Raw genomic sequence first — 13,638 nt, 5'->3', positions numbered from 1 at the left:
ATCAGTTTTTAGCTGAATTCTTGCAAATCTATGACACTGTTAAGACCCATGGGGTTGACCCTGAGGTCTACAAACTTATGCTCTTCCCTTTTGCTGTAAGAGACAGAGCTAGGACATGGTTGGACTCACAACCTAAAGAAAGCTTGAACTCTTGGGAAAAGCTGGTCAATGCCTTCTTTTCAAAGTTCTTTCCACCTCAAAAATTGAGTAAGCTTAGAGTGGAAGTCCAAATCTTCAGACAGAAGGAAGGCGAATCCCTCTATGAAGCTTGGGAAAGATACAAGCAATTGATCAGAAGGTGTCCTTCTGGCATGCTTTCAGAATGGAGCATCATATACATATTCTATGATGGTCTGTCTGAATTGTCCAAGATGTCATTGGACAACTCTGCTGATGGATCTCTTCATCTGAAAAAGACGCCTGAAGAAGCCCAGGAACTCATTGAAATGGTTGCAAATAACCAATTCATGTACACTTCTGAAAGGAATCCTGTGAATAATGGGACAACTCAGAAGAAAGGAGTTCTTGAGATTGATACTCTGAATGTCATATTAGCTTAGAACAAAATATTGACTCAGCAAGTCAATATGATTTCTCAGAGTCTGTCTGAAATGCAAGCTGCAATAGGCAGTACTAAGGAAGCTTCTGCTGAAGAAGAAGCTTATGACACTGAGAATCGTGGAATGGAAGAAGTGAATTACATGGGAGATTTCTATGGAAACACTTACAATCCTTCATGGAGGAATCATCCTAACCTCTCATGGAAGGATCAACAGAAGCCTAATCAAGGCTTCAATAATAATAATGGTGGACGAAACAGGTTTAGCAATAGCAAACCTTTTCCATCATCTTCTCAGCAACAGACAGAGAATTTTGAGCAGAGTCTCTCTAGCTTAGCAGCCATAGTCTTTGATCTATCTAAAACCACACTAAGTTTCATGACTGAAACAAGGTCCTCCATTAGAAATTTGGAGGCACAAGTGGGTCAGCTTAGTAAGAAAGTTACTGAACTCCCTCCTAGTACTCTCCCAAGTAATACAGAAGAAAATCCAAAAAGAGAGTGCAAGGCCATAAACACGTCCCACATGGCCGAACCTGTAGAGGAGAGAAAGGCAGTGATATCCACTGAGAAAGACCTCAATGGACGTCCACTAGCCTCCAAAGAGTTCCCTAATGAGGAACCAGAGGAATCTGAGGCTCACACAGAGACCATAGAGATTCCATTGAACCTACTTCTGCCATTCATGAGCTCTGATGAGTATTCTTCCTCTGAAGAGGATGAAGATATTACTGAAGAGGAAGTTGCTAAGTACCTTGGAGCAATCAAGAAGCTGAATCTCAAGTTATTTGGTAACGAGACTTGGGAGGACGAACCTCCATTGCTCATCAATGAACTGAGTACCTTGGTTAGGTAGAAATTACCTCAGAAGAAACCGGACCCCGGAAAATTCTTCATACCCTATACCACAGGCACCATGACCTTTGAAAAGGCTCTGTGTGACCTAGGGTCAAGTATAAACCTCATGCCCCTCTCTGTAATGGAGAAACTAGGGATCTTTGAGGTGAAAGCTGCAAGAATCTCACTAGAGATGGCAGAAAATTCAAGGAAACATGCTTATGGACTTGTAGAGGATGTCTTGGTAAAGGTTGAAGGCCTCTACATCTCTGCTGTCTTCATAATCCTAGACACTGGGAAGATTATGGATGAATCCATCGTCCTTGGCAAACCCTTCCTAGCCACAGCAAAAGCTGTGATTGATGTTGACAGAGGAGAGCTGCTCATTCAAGTGAATGAGGCATGCCTTGTGTTTAAGGCTCAAAGATCTCCTTATACACACATGAAGAAGAAGCATGCCAAGCTTCTTTCAATACAGAGTCAAACAGAGCCCCCAAATTCAAACTCTAAGTTTGGTGTTGGGAGGCCATCATCATGCTCTGAGTATCTGTGAGGCTCCATGAGAGCCCACTGTCAAGCTATTGACATTAAAGAAGCGCTTGTTGGGAGGAAACCCAATCTTTACTTATCTATGTTAAATTTCTATTTTCTATTGTTATTTTATGTTTTCTTTAGGTTGATGATCATGTGAAGTCACAAAAACAACTGAAAAAGCAAAAATAGAATGAAAAACAGCATTAAAAATAGCACACCCTGGAAGACGATCTTACTGGCGTTTAAACGCCAGTAAAGGTAGCAAAATGGACGTTAAACGCCCAGTCTGGCACCATTCTAGGTGTTTAAACGCCAGAAAAGGGCACCAGACTGAGCGTTTAACGCCAGAAAAGGGCACAAAGCTGGCGTTTAATGCTAGAAAGAAAAGAAAAGCTGGCATTAAATGCCAGAAATGGGCAGCAACCTGGCGTTTAACGCCAGGATTGGCACTCCAAGTGGTGTTTACACGCCAAAATGGTGCAGGGATGAGAAATCCTTGATACCTCAGGATCTGTGGACCCCACAAGATCCCCACCTACCTCAACTTTCTCTCTCTCTTCTTCACACCTTCCCATAACACCCTTACCCAAATACCCCTCACTAATCACCTCCATTTCTCTTCCACATCATCTTTTCACCAATCACTTACACCCACTCTTCCCCAAAAACCCCACCCACCTCACAATTCAAATTCAAATACTTTCCCTCCCAAACCTAATCCCTAATACACAAACCCTACCCTCTCTTTCCAATCCTATATAAACCCCTCTTCACTCCTTCGTTTTCACACATCATAAACACTACTTCTCCCCCATGGCCGAACCACTAAACCCCCTCTATCTCCTCTATTTCTTCTTCTTCTACTCTCTTCTTTCTTTTTTTGCTCGAGGACGAGCAAACCTTTTAAGTTTGGTGTGGTAAAACCGTTACTTTTTGTTTTTCCATAACCACTACTGGAACCTAAGGCCGGAGAAACCTCTAGAAAGAAGAAAGAGAAGGCAAAAGCTTCCATCTCTGAGTCATGGAAGATAGAAAGATTCATCTCAAAGGTCCATCAAGACCACTTCTATGAAGTTGTGGCCAAGAAGAAGGTGATCCCTGAGGTCCCTTTCAAGCTCAAAAAGTGTGAATATCCGGAGATCCGACATGAGATTCGAAGAAGAAGTTGGGAATTTCTCACCAACCCTATTGAACAAGTCAGGAGCTTAATGGTTTAAGAGTTCTCTGCTAATGCATGGATCTCCAAAAACCATGATCAAAGTATGAACCCAGACCCAAAGAATTGGCTCACAATGGTCCAGGGGAAATACTTAGATTTCAGTCCGGAAAATGTAAGGTTGTTATTCAACTTGCCAATGATGCAAGGAGATGTATGCCCCTACACTAGAAGGGCCAACTTTGATCAAAGGTTGGACCAAGTCCTTATGGACATTTGTGTGGAAGACGCCCAATGGAAGAAAAATTCAAGAGGGAAGCCGGTTCAACTAAGAAGGCTTGACCTCAAGCCAGTGGCTAGGGGATGGTTGGAGTACATCCAACGCTCAATCATTCCAACTAGCAACCGGTATGAAGTTACTATAGACCGGGCTATCATGATCCATAGCATCATGAGGAGAGGAAGTAGAAGTTCATGAGGTTATATCCCAAGAACTCTACAAGGTGGCAGACAAGTCCTCTACTTTGGCAAGGTTAGCCTTCCCTCATCTCATTTGTCACCTCTGCAATTCAGCTGGAATTGACATAGAGGAAGACATCCTCATTGATGAGGACAAGCCCATCACTAAGAAAAGGATGGAGCAAGCAAGAGAGCCCACTCATGGACCTCAATAAGAGCATGAGGAAATTCCTTATCATGAAATCCCTGAGATGCCTCAACGGATGCACCTCCCTCCACAAAATTATTGGGAGCAAATTAATACCTCCCTAGGAGAATTAAGTTCCAACATGTGACAACTAAGGGTGGAGCACCAAGAGCATTCCATCCTCCTTCATGAAATTAGAGAACACCAAAGAGCCATGAGGGAGGAGCAACAAAGGCAAGGAAGAGATATAGAGGAGCTCAAGCGTTCCATTGGATCTTCAAGAGGAAGAACTAGCCGCCATCACTAAGGTGGACCCGTTCTTTAATTTCCTTGCTCTTATTTTTCTGTTTTTCGAAAATTATGCTTTATGTTCTATCTATGTTTTTGTCTTTATTTACATGATCATTAGTGTCTAGTGTTTATGCCTTAATGAAAAACGTTTTTAATTGGAAAAGAACAAGAAGTACATGAATTTTGAATTTTAAAATAGTTTAATTATTTTGATGTGGTGGCAATACTTTTTGTTTTCTAAATAAATGCTTGAACAGTGCATATTTTTTAATTTGTTGTTTATGAATGTTAAAATTGTTGGCTCTTGAAAGAATAATGAAACAGGAGAAATGTTATTGATAATCTGAAAAATCATAAAATTAATTCTTGAAGCAAGAAAAAGCAATGAATACAAAAGCTTGCAGAATAAAAATAATAAAAATAAAAGAAAAAAGAAAAAAGCAAGCAGAAAAGCCAATAGCCCTTTAAACCAAAAGGCAAGGGTAAAATAAAAAAGGATCCAAGGCTTTGAGCATTAATGGATAGGCGGGCCTAAAGGAATAAAATCCTGGCCTAAGTACGAGAGTATATCTTGGAAAAGAAGTAAGCATGGATTGAAAGAGAAACAGTAGTCCTTGCATTTATTCATGAAGAATAGCAGAGCTCCGCACCTTAATCTGTGAGTTGTAGAAACTCCCCCATAGAAAATACATAAAAGAAAAGAGGTCAAGGCATCGCCGAATGGCCAGCCTCCAAATCCAAGGATGATCAGATTATCAGCTCAAAAACTCCCATATACAATAGTAAAAAGTGCTATTTATACTAAACTAGTTACTAGGGATTACAGAAAATAAGTAACTAAGTGCAGATAGTGCAGAAATCCACTTTCGGGGTCCACTTGGTGTGTGCTTGGACTGAACATTGAAGCTTTCACGTGCATAGGCCATTCTTGGAGTTAAACGCCAGCTTGGGTGCCAGTTTGGGCGTTTAACTCCAGTTCTGGTGCCAGTTCTGGCGTTTTACTCCAGAAAAAGGGTCTTTAGTGGGCGTTTGAACGCCAGTTTGGGCCATCAAATCTCGGGCAAAGTATGGGCTATTATATATTTCTGGAAAGCCCATAATGTCTACTTTCTAACGTAATTGAGAACGCGCCAATTGGGTATCTGCAGCTCCAGAAAATCTACTTCAAGTGCAGAAGGGTCAGAATCCAACATCATCTACAATCTTTTCTCAGCCTCTAAATAAGATTTTTGCTCAGATCCCTCAATTTCAGCTAGAAAATACCTGAAATCACAAAAAAACACACAAACTCATAATAAAGTCCAGAAATGTGATTTTTGCATAAAAACTAATAAAAATATAATAAAAAGTAACTAAAACATACTAAAAACTATGTAAAAACAATGCCAAAAAGGGTATAAATTATCCGCTCATCACAACACCAAACTTAAATTGTTGCTTGTCCCCAAGCAACTAAAGACAAAATAGGATAAAAAGAAGAGAAAATATAATAAATCTCAAAAATATCAATGAAGATTAGTTTCAATTAGATGAGCGGGACTAGTAGCTTTTTGCTTCTGAACAGTTTTGGCATCTCACTTTATCCTTTGAAGTTCAGAATGATTGGCATCTATAGGAACTCAGAATTCAGATAGTGTTATTGATTCTCCTATTTGAGTATGTTGATTCTTGAACACAGCTACTTTATGAGTCTTGGCCGTGACCCTATGCATTTTGTTTTCCAGTATTACCACCGGATACATAAATGCCACAGACACATAACTGGGTGAACCTTTTCAGATTGTGACTCAGCTTTGCTAGAGTCCCCAGTTAGAGGTGCCCAGAGCTCTTAAGCACACTCTTTTTGCTTTGGACCACAACTTTAACCGCTCAGTCTCAATCTTTTCACTTGTCACCTTCACGCCACAAGCACATGGTTAGGGACAGCTTGATTTAGCCGCTTAGGCCAGGATTTTATTCCTTTGGGCCCTCCTATCCATTAATGCTCAAAATCTTTGATCATTTTTACCCTTGCCTTTTAGTTTAAAGGGTTATTGGCTTTTTCTGCTTGCTTTTTGTTTTTCTTTCTTTTTTTTATTTTTTGCCATTTTTTTCGCAAGCTTTGTGTTCTTCACTGCTTTTTCTTGCTTCAAGAATCAATTTTATGATTTTTCAGATTATCAATAACATTTCTTTTTTTTTCATTATTCTTTCAAGAGCCAACAATTTTAACATTCATAAACTTCACTATAAAAAATATGCACTGTTCAAGCATTCATTTAGAAAACAAAAAGTATTACCACCACATTAAAATAATTAAACTATTTTCAAGATAGAATTCGAAACTCATGTACTTCTTTTTCTTTTTTAGAAAACATTTTTCATTTAAGAAAGGTAATGGATTCATGGAACATTCATAGCTTTAAGACATAGACACTAAACACTAATGATCATGTAATAAAGACAAAAACATAGACAAAACATAAGGCATAGAAAACCGAAAAATAGGAAAATAAGAACAAGGAAATTAAAGAACAGGTCCACCTTAGTGACGGCGGCTAGTTCTTCCTCTTGAAGATCCTATGGAGTGCTCTTGGTCCTCCATCCTTAATTGCCCCATGTTGGAACTCAATTCTCCTAAAGAAGTGTTGAGTTTCTCCCAATAGTTGTGTCGAGGAAAATGCATCCCTTGAGGTATCACAGGGATTTCTTGATAAGGAACTTCCTCATGCTCTTGTTGAGGTCCATGAGTGGGCTCTCTTGTTTGATCCATCCTCTTTTTAGTGATGGCCTTGTCCTCTTCAATGAGGATGTCTTCCTCTATGACAATTCCAGCTGAATTGCATAGGTTACAGATGAGATGAGGGAAGGCTAACCTTGCCAAAGTGGAGGGCTTGTTCGCCACCTTGTACAGTTCTAGAGGCATGATCTCATGAACTTCTACTTCCTTTTCCTTCATGATACTATGGATCATGATAGCCCGGTCTATTGTAACTTCAGACTGGTTGCTAGTAGGAATGATAGAGCGTTGGATGAACTCCAACCATCCCCTAGCCACAGGTTTGAGATCAAGCCTCCTCAGTTGAATCGGCTTGCCTTTGGAGTCTCTCTTCCATTGAGCTCCTTCCACACAGATGTCCATGAGGACTTGGTCCAACCTTTGATCAAAGTTGACCCTTCTAGTGAAAGGGTGAGGATTTCCTTGCATTATCGGCAAGTTGAATGCCAACCTCACATTTTCCGGACTGAAATCCAAGTAATTCCCCCGAACCATTGTGAGCCAATTCTGTGGGTTCGGGTTCACACTCTGATCATGGTTCTTAGTGATCCATGCATTGGCATAGAACTCTTGAACCATTAAGATTCTGACTTGTTGGATGGGGTTGGTGAGAGCTTCCCAACCTCTTCTTCGAACCTCACGTCGGATCTCTGGATATTCACTCTTTTTGAGCATGAAGAGGACCTCGGGGATCACCTTTTTCTTGGCCACAACTTCATAGAAGTAGTCTTGATAGACCTTTGAGATGAATCTCTCCATCTTCCATGACTCGGAGGTGCCATTAATGGTTATGGAAAAACAAAAAGCAAAGCTTTTTTCTACACCAAACTTAAAAGGTTTGCTCGTCCTCGAGCAAAAGAAGAAAGAAATGAGGAGAAGAAGAAGAAATAGAGGAGATAGAGGGGAGTAGTGAATTCGGCCAAGGGGGTTTAAGTGTTTATGATGTGTGAAATTGAAGGTGGTATGGACGGGTATTTATAGGGTAAAAGAGAGGTTGAATTCGTGTAAGAGGGGGTTGGGTTTGGGAGGGAAATGTTTTGAATTTGAATGGTGAGGAAGGTTGGGTTTTATGATGGATGGATGTGAGTGGTGAAGAGATTATGGGGAAGAGTGTTATGGAGAGGTGTGAAGAGGAGAGAGAGTGAGTTGGGATAGGTGGGGATCCTGTGGGGTCCACAGATCCTGAGGTGTCAAGGAATTCTGCTCCCTGCACCTTTCTGGCATTTAAACGCCCTCTGTGTGCCATTTCTGGCGTTTAACACCATCTCTGCTACCTTTTCTGGCATTAAACGCCAAGCTGATGCCCTTTTCTGGCATTTAACGCCCACCAGACACCCTTTTTTTGGCGTTAAACGCCAGTCTATCTGCCAATTTTGGCGTTTAACACCAGCCAGACACCAGACACCCTTTTCTGGCGTTTAACACCAGTCTGTCTACCAATTCTGGCGTTTAACGCCCAGAATGCTACCAAACTGGGCGTTAAATGCCCATTTTTCTATCCTTACTGGCGTTTAAACGCCAGTAAGCCTGTCCTCTAGTGTGTGCTATTTTTGATGCTATTTTTTATTCCGCTTTAATTTTGCAGCTGTGTTTATGAGTTCACATGATCATCAACCTAAAGAAAACATAAAATAATAATGGAAAATGAAATGAAAAAGTAATTAACATAGATAAATAAGATTGGGTTGTCTCCCAATAAGCGCTTCTTTAATGTCAATAGCTTGACAGTGAGCTCTTAGAGAGCTTCACAGAGACTCAGAGCTTAATGGTGGCCTCCCAACACCAAACTTAGAAGTTGAGTGTGCGGGCTCTGTTTGACTCTGTATTGAGAGAAGCTTTTCATTCTTCCTCTCCATGGTTATAGAAGAAGATCCTTGAGCCTTAAACACAAGGTAGTCCTCATTCAATTGAAGGACTAACTCTCCTCTGTCTATATCAATCACAGCCCTTGCTGTGGCTAGGAAGGGTCTTTCAAGGATTATGGATTCATCCTCATCCTTGCCAGTGTCTAGGATTATGAAGTCAGCAGGGATGTACATGCCTTCAACCTTCACTAAGACATCCTCTACAAGTCCATAAGCCTGTTTCATTGATTTGTCTGTCATCTTTAGTAAGATTCTTGCAGCTTGTACCTCAAAGATCCCTAGTTTCTCCATTACAGAGAGTAGCATGAGGTTTATTCCTGACCCCAGGTCACACAGAGCCTTCTCAAAGGTCAGGGTGCCTATGGTACAAGGTATTAAAAACTTTTCGGGATCTGGTTTCTTCTAAGGTAATTTCTGTTGAACCAAGGCATTCAGTTCATTAATGAGCAATGGAGGTTTATCGTCCCAAGTCTCATTACCAAATAACTTGGCATTCAGCTTCATGATTGCTCCTAGATAATGAGCAACTTGCTCTTCAAGAATATCTTCATCCTCTTCAGAGGAGAAATACTCATCAGAGCTCATGAATGGCAACAGTAAGTTTAGTGAAATCTCTATGATCTCTGTATGAGCCTCAAATTCCTTTGGTTCCTCAATAGGGAACTCCTTATTGGCTAGTGGACGTCCATTGAGGTCTTCCTCACTGGAAATCACTGCCTCTTCCTCCTCTATAGGTTCGGCCATTTTGGTTATATTGATGGCCTTGCGCTCTCTCTTTGGATTCTCTTATGTATTGCTTGGGAGATTACTATGAGGGATTTCAGTAACCTTTTTACTCAGCTGACCCACTTGTGCCTCCAAATTTCTGATGGAGGACCTTGTTTCAGTCATGAAACTGAGAGTGGTCTTAGATAGATCAGAGATTATAGTTGCTAAGTCATAGAGGCTCTGCTTAGAATTCTTTGTTTGTTGCTCAGAAGATGATGGAAAAGGCTTGCTATTTCCAAATCAAATTTTCCCACCATTATTATTATTGAAGCCTTGATTAGGCTTCTGCTGATCCTTCCATGAAAAATTAGGATGATTCCTCCATGAAAGATTGTAAGTGTTTCCATAGGATTTTCCCATGTAATTCACTTTTTCCATTGCAGGATTCTCAGGGTCATAAGCTTCTTCTTCAGAGGAAGCTTCTTTAGTACTGCCGGATGCAGCTTGCATTCCAGTCAGATTTTGAGAAATTATATTGACTTGCTGAGTCAATATTTTATTCTGAGCCAATATGGCATTCAGAGTATCAATCTCAAGAACTCCTTTCTTCTCAGTCATCCCATTATTCACAGGATTTCTTTCAGAAGTATACATGAACTGGTTATTTGCAACCATCTCAATGAGTTCTTGGGCTTCTACAGGGGTTTGCTTCAGATGAAGAGATCCACCAGCAGAATGGTCTAATGAATCTTGGATAATTCAGACTGACCATCATAGAATATACATAAGATGCTCCATTCTGAAAGCATGTCAGAAGGACACCTTCTGATCAATTGCTTGTATCTTTCCCAAGCTTCATAGAGGGATTTACCTTCCTTCTGTCTGAAGGTTTGTACTTCTAATTTAAGCTTGCTCAATTTTTGAGGTGGAAAGAATTTGGCCAAGAAAGCATTGACGAACTTTTCCCAAGAGTTTAGGCTTTCTTTAGGTTGTGAGTCCAACCATATCCTGGCTCTGTCTCTTACAGCAAAAGGGAAAAGGATAAGTCTGTAAACCTCAGGATTAACCCCATTGGTCTTAACAGTGTCACAGATTTGCAAGAATTCAGCTAAGAACTGATGAGGATCTTCCAATGGAAGTCCATGAAACTTGCAATTCTGCTGCATTAGAGATACTAATTGAGGCTTAAGCTCAAAGTTGTTTGCTCCAATTACAGGAATTGAGATTCTTCTTCCATAGAAGTCAGAAGTTGGTGCAGTAAAGTCACCAAGCACCTTCCTTGCATCTCCACCATTGTTGTTGTTTTTGGCTGCCATGTCTTCTTTTTTTTTGAAAATTTCTGTTAAGTCCTCTCCAGAGTGTTGTGCTTTAGCTTCTCTTAGCTTCCTCTTCAGAGTCCTTTCAGGTTCAGGATCAGCTTCAACAAGAATGTCCTTATCCTTGTTCCTGCTCATATGAAAAAGAAGAGAACAGAAAAGAAGAGGAATCCTCTATGTCACAGTATAGAGATTCCTTTATGTGAGTATAAGAACAGAAGAATAGAAGAGTGAGGTAGAGAGAAGAAATTCGAACACAGAGAGGGAGAGAGGGTTCGAATTATAAGTAGGAGAGAAGCGTTAGTAAATAAATAAATAAATAGAAAGAGATGAGAGAGAGAGTATCCGAATTTTTAAAAGAGGGAGAAGAGAAATATTTTTTATTTAATTAATTAAGTTAGAATTCAAAAATAAAAAAAATAAAATAAAATTAGAATTTTAAAACAATTAGTTAATTAAAAAGAATTTTAAAAAAGTGGTTATTGATTTTCGAAAATGAGAAGTGAAAAAATAGTTAAGTAATTTTGAAAAAGATAAGAAATAGTAAACTTTTAAAATTAAAACAAACAAGTCAAGTAGTTAGTTGAAAAAGATTTGAAAATAAATTTTGAAAAGATGAGAAGTTAAAAAAAGATTTTGGAATTAAATTTTGAAAAAGATATGATTGAAATTTATTTTGAAAAAGAAATTTAAAAAGATTTGATTTTGAAAATTAAATTTGACGACTTGACTAACAAGAAACTAAAAGATATGATTCTAGAATTTAAAGATTGAACCTTTCTTAACAGGAAAGTAACAAACTTTAAATTTTTGAATCAAATCATTAATTGTTAGTAAAGATTTCGAAAATATGAAATAAAAATATGAAAATTATTTTGAAAATTTACTTTGAAGAACTTTCAAAAAACATGAAAGAAAAATGAAAAAGATTTAATTTTTGAAAAAGATGTGAAAAGATAAAATTTTTAAATTTTTAAAAATTTTTTAGTAAGTCAACCAAAAATTTCGAAATTTATGAGTAAAATAAGGGAAAGATATTATTTTTGATTTTTTTGAATTAATGAGGAAAGAGAAAAACAACAAAATGTCACAAGACATAAAAATTTAAGATCAAAACAAATAATGCATGCAAGAACACTTTGAATGTCAAGATGAACACTAAGAACACTTTGAAGATCAAGATGAACATCAAGAACATATTTTTGGAAAATTTTTAAGAAAAGAAACACATGCAAGACACCAAACTTAAAAAATTTTTTAATGTTTAGACACTATGAATTCGAAAATGCATATGAAAAACAACAAAAAGCACAAAACAAGAAAATCACAAGATTAAACACAGAAAATCATCAAGAACAACCTGAAGATCAAGAAAGAACACATGATGAATTTTCGAAAATTTAAGAAAAATAAAAAACATGCAATTGACACCAAACTTAAAATTTGACACAAGACTCAAACAAGAAACACAAAATTTTTTTTGGTTTTATGATTTTATTAATTTTTTGTATTTTTCGAAAAAATTTTGGAAAAAAAAATAAAGAAATTCAAAATTTTTAATAAGAATTCCAGGATTCGTGCAATGTTAGTCTAAAGTTTCGGTCCAAAAGAATCAGACATGGCCAAATGGCCAGCCAAGCTTTAGCATAACAATTATAGACATGTCCTTTCTACAATGGAAAGTGGAAACCTCTGTCCAAAAGATTAGACATGGCTTAACAGCCAGCCAGGCTTTAACATATCTCAAGAATCTCTAGAATTCATTCTTAAAAATTCTGAAGAACAATTTTTTTTTGTTTTTTCGAAAATAAAAATAAAAAGCTTAAACATAAAATAAAATTACCCAATCTAAGCAACAAGATGAACCGTCAATTGTCCAAACTCGAACAATCCCCAGCAGCGGCGCCAAAAACTTAGTGCACGAAATTGTGATTCACACTTTTCACAACTCCGCACAACTAACCAGCAAGTGCACTGGGTCGTCCAAGTAATACCTTACGTGAGTAAGGGTCGATCCCACGAAGATTGTCGGCTTGAAGCAAGCTATGGTCATCTTGTAAATCTCAGTCAGGCGGATTCAATTGGTAATGAGATTTATATAATTAAAAGATAAATAAAACATAAAATAAAATAAAGATACTTATGTAATTCATTGGTGGGAATTTCAGATAAGCGTTTGTTGCTTCTGAACCTCTGCTTTCCTATTGTCTTCTTCCAATCATGCGTGCTCCCTTCCATGGAAAGCTGTATGGTCCTCTCGGATGAAAAATACCAGGCATAGTTTCTGCACCGCTAATCAACTGTCGGATTTCTCGTCTCGGATGAAAAATACCAAGTATAGCTACTGCACGGCTAATCATCTGTCGGTTCTCACCAGCGTCAGAATAGGATCTCTCTATCCTTTTGCACACTGTCACTGCGCCTAACATTCATGAGTTTGAAGCTCGTCACAGTTCCTACTCGGAATACCACAGACAAGGTTTAGACTTTTCGGATCTTAGGAATGCTGCCAATGGTTCTATCCTATACCACGAAAGTTCTAATCTCACGGATTCGGATGCTCTGTTGTCAGGAGAGACAATGAAAATCGTGGATTAGAGACCCAAGAGAATATACTCCATTTGTCGTCCAATGACTACGTTGAACATCATGTAGACCGCTTGTGGTTGTCAGGCACGCGGATCTTGGCTAAGCGAGTAACGAAGATAGTGTGTGATTGTCACAGGTCACCCCTTCATTCTGACATAACTGAATTAAGTATGAGAGTATATCTTGGAGAAGAAGTAAGCGTGAATTGAATGAGAAACAATAGTCCTTGCATTAATTCATGAAGAACAACAAACCTTAATCTATGAGGTGTAGAAACTCCACCGTAGAAAATACGTAAGAGAAAAGAGGTCTAGGCATGGCCAAATGGCCAGCCTCCAAATCCAAGGATGATCAGATGATCAGCTCAAAAACTCCCAAA

The 13,638-nt window shown here is 38.7% G+C and overlaps 1 non-coding gene across 1 annotated transcript; it reads right to left on the bottom strand.

Annotated features, from left to right (window-relative positions):
* Positions 1-209: 209 nt before the first annotated feature.
* LOC112767783 (small nucleolar RNA R71) lies at positions 210-313 on the bottom strand. Its single transcript, XR_003185224.1, has one exon. It is a non-coding gene; the product is annotated as a small nucleolar RNA R71 (small nucleolar RNA).
* Between the last annotated feature and the right edge of the window lie 13,325 nt (positions 314-13,638).

The sequence above is a fragment of the Arachis hypogaea genome, chromosome 17 (genome assembly GCF_003086295.3).
Source record: "Arachis hypogaea cultivar Tifrunner chromosome 17, arahy.Tifrunner.gnm2.J5K5, whole genome shotgun sequence".
Lineage (NCBI taxonomy): Eukaryota > Viridiplantae > Streptophyta > Magnoliopsida > Fabales > Fabaceae > Arachis > Arachis hypogaea.
The sequence above is the reverse complement of the archived record's forward strand: the minus strand, read 5'-3'. Positions and strand labels throughout refer to the sequence as shown.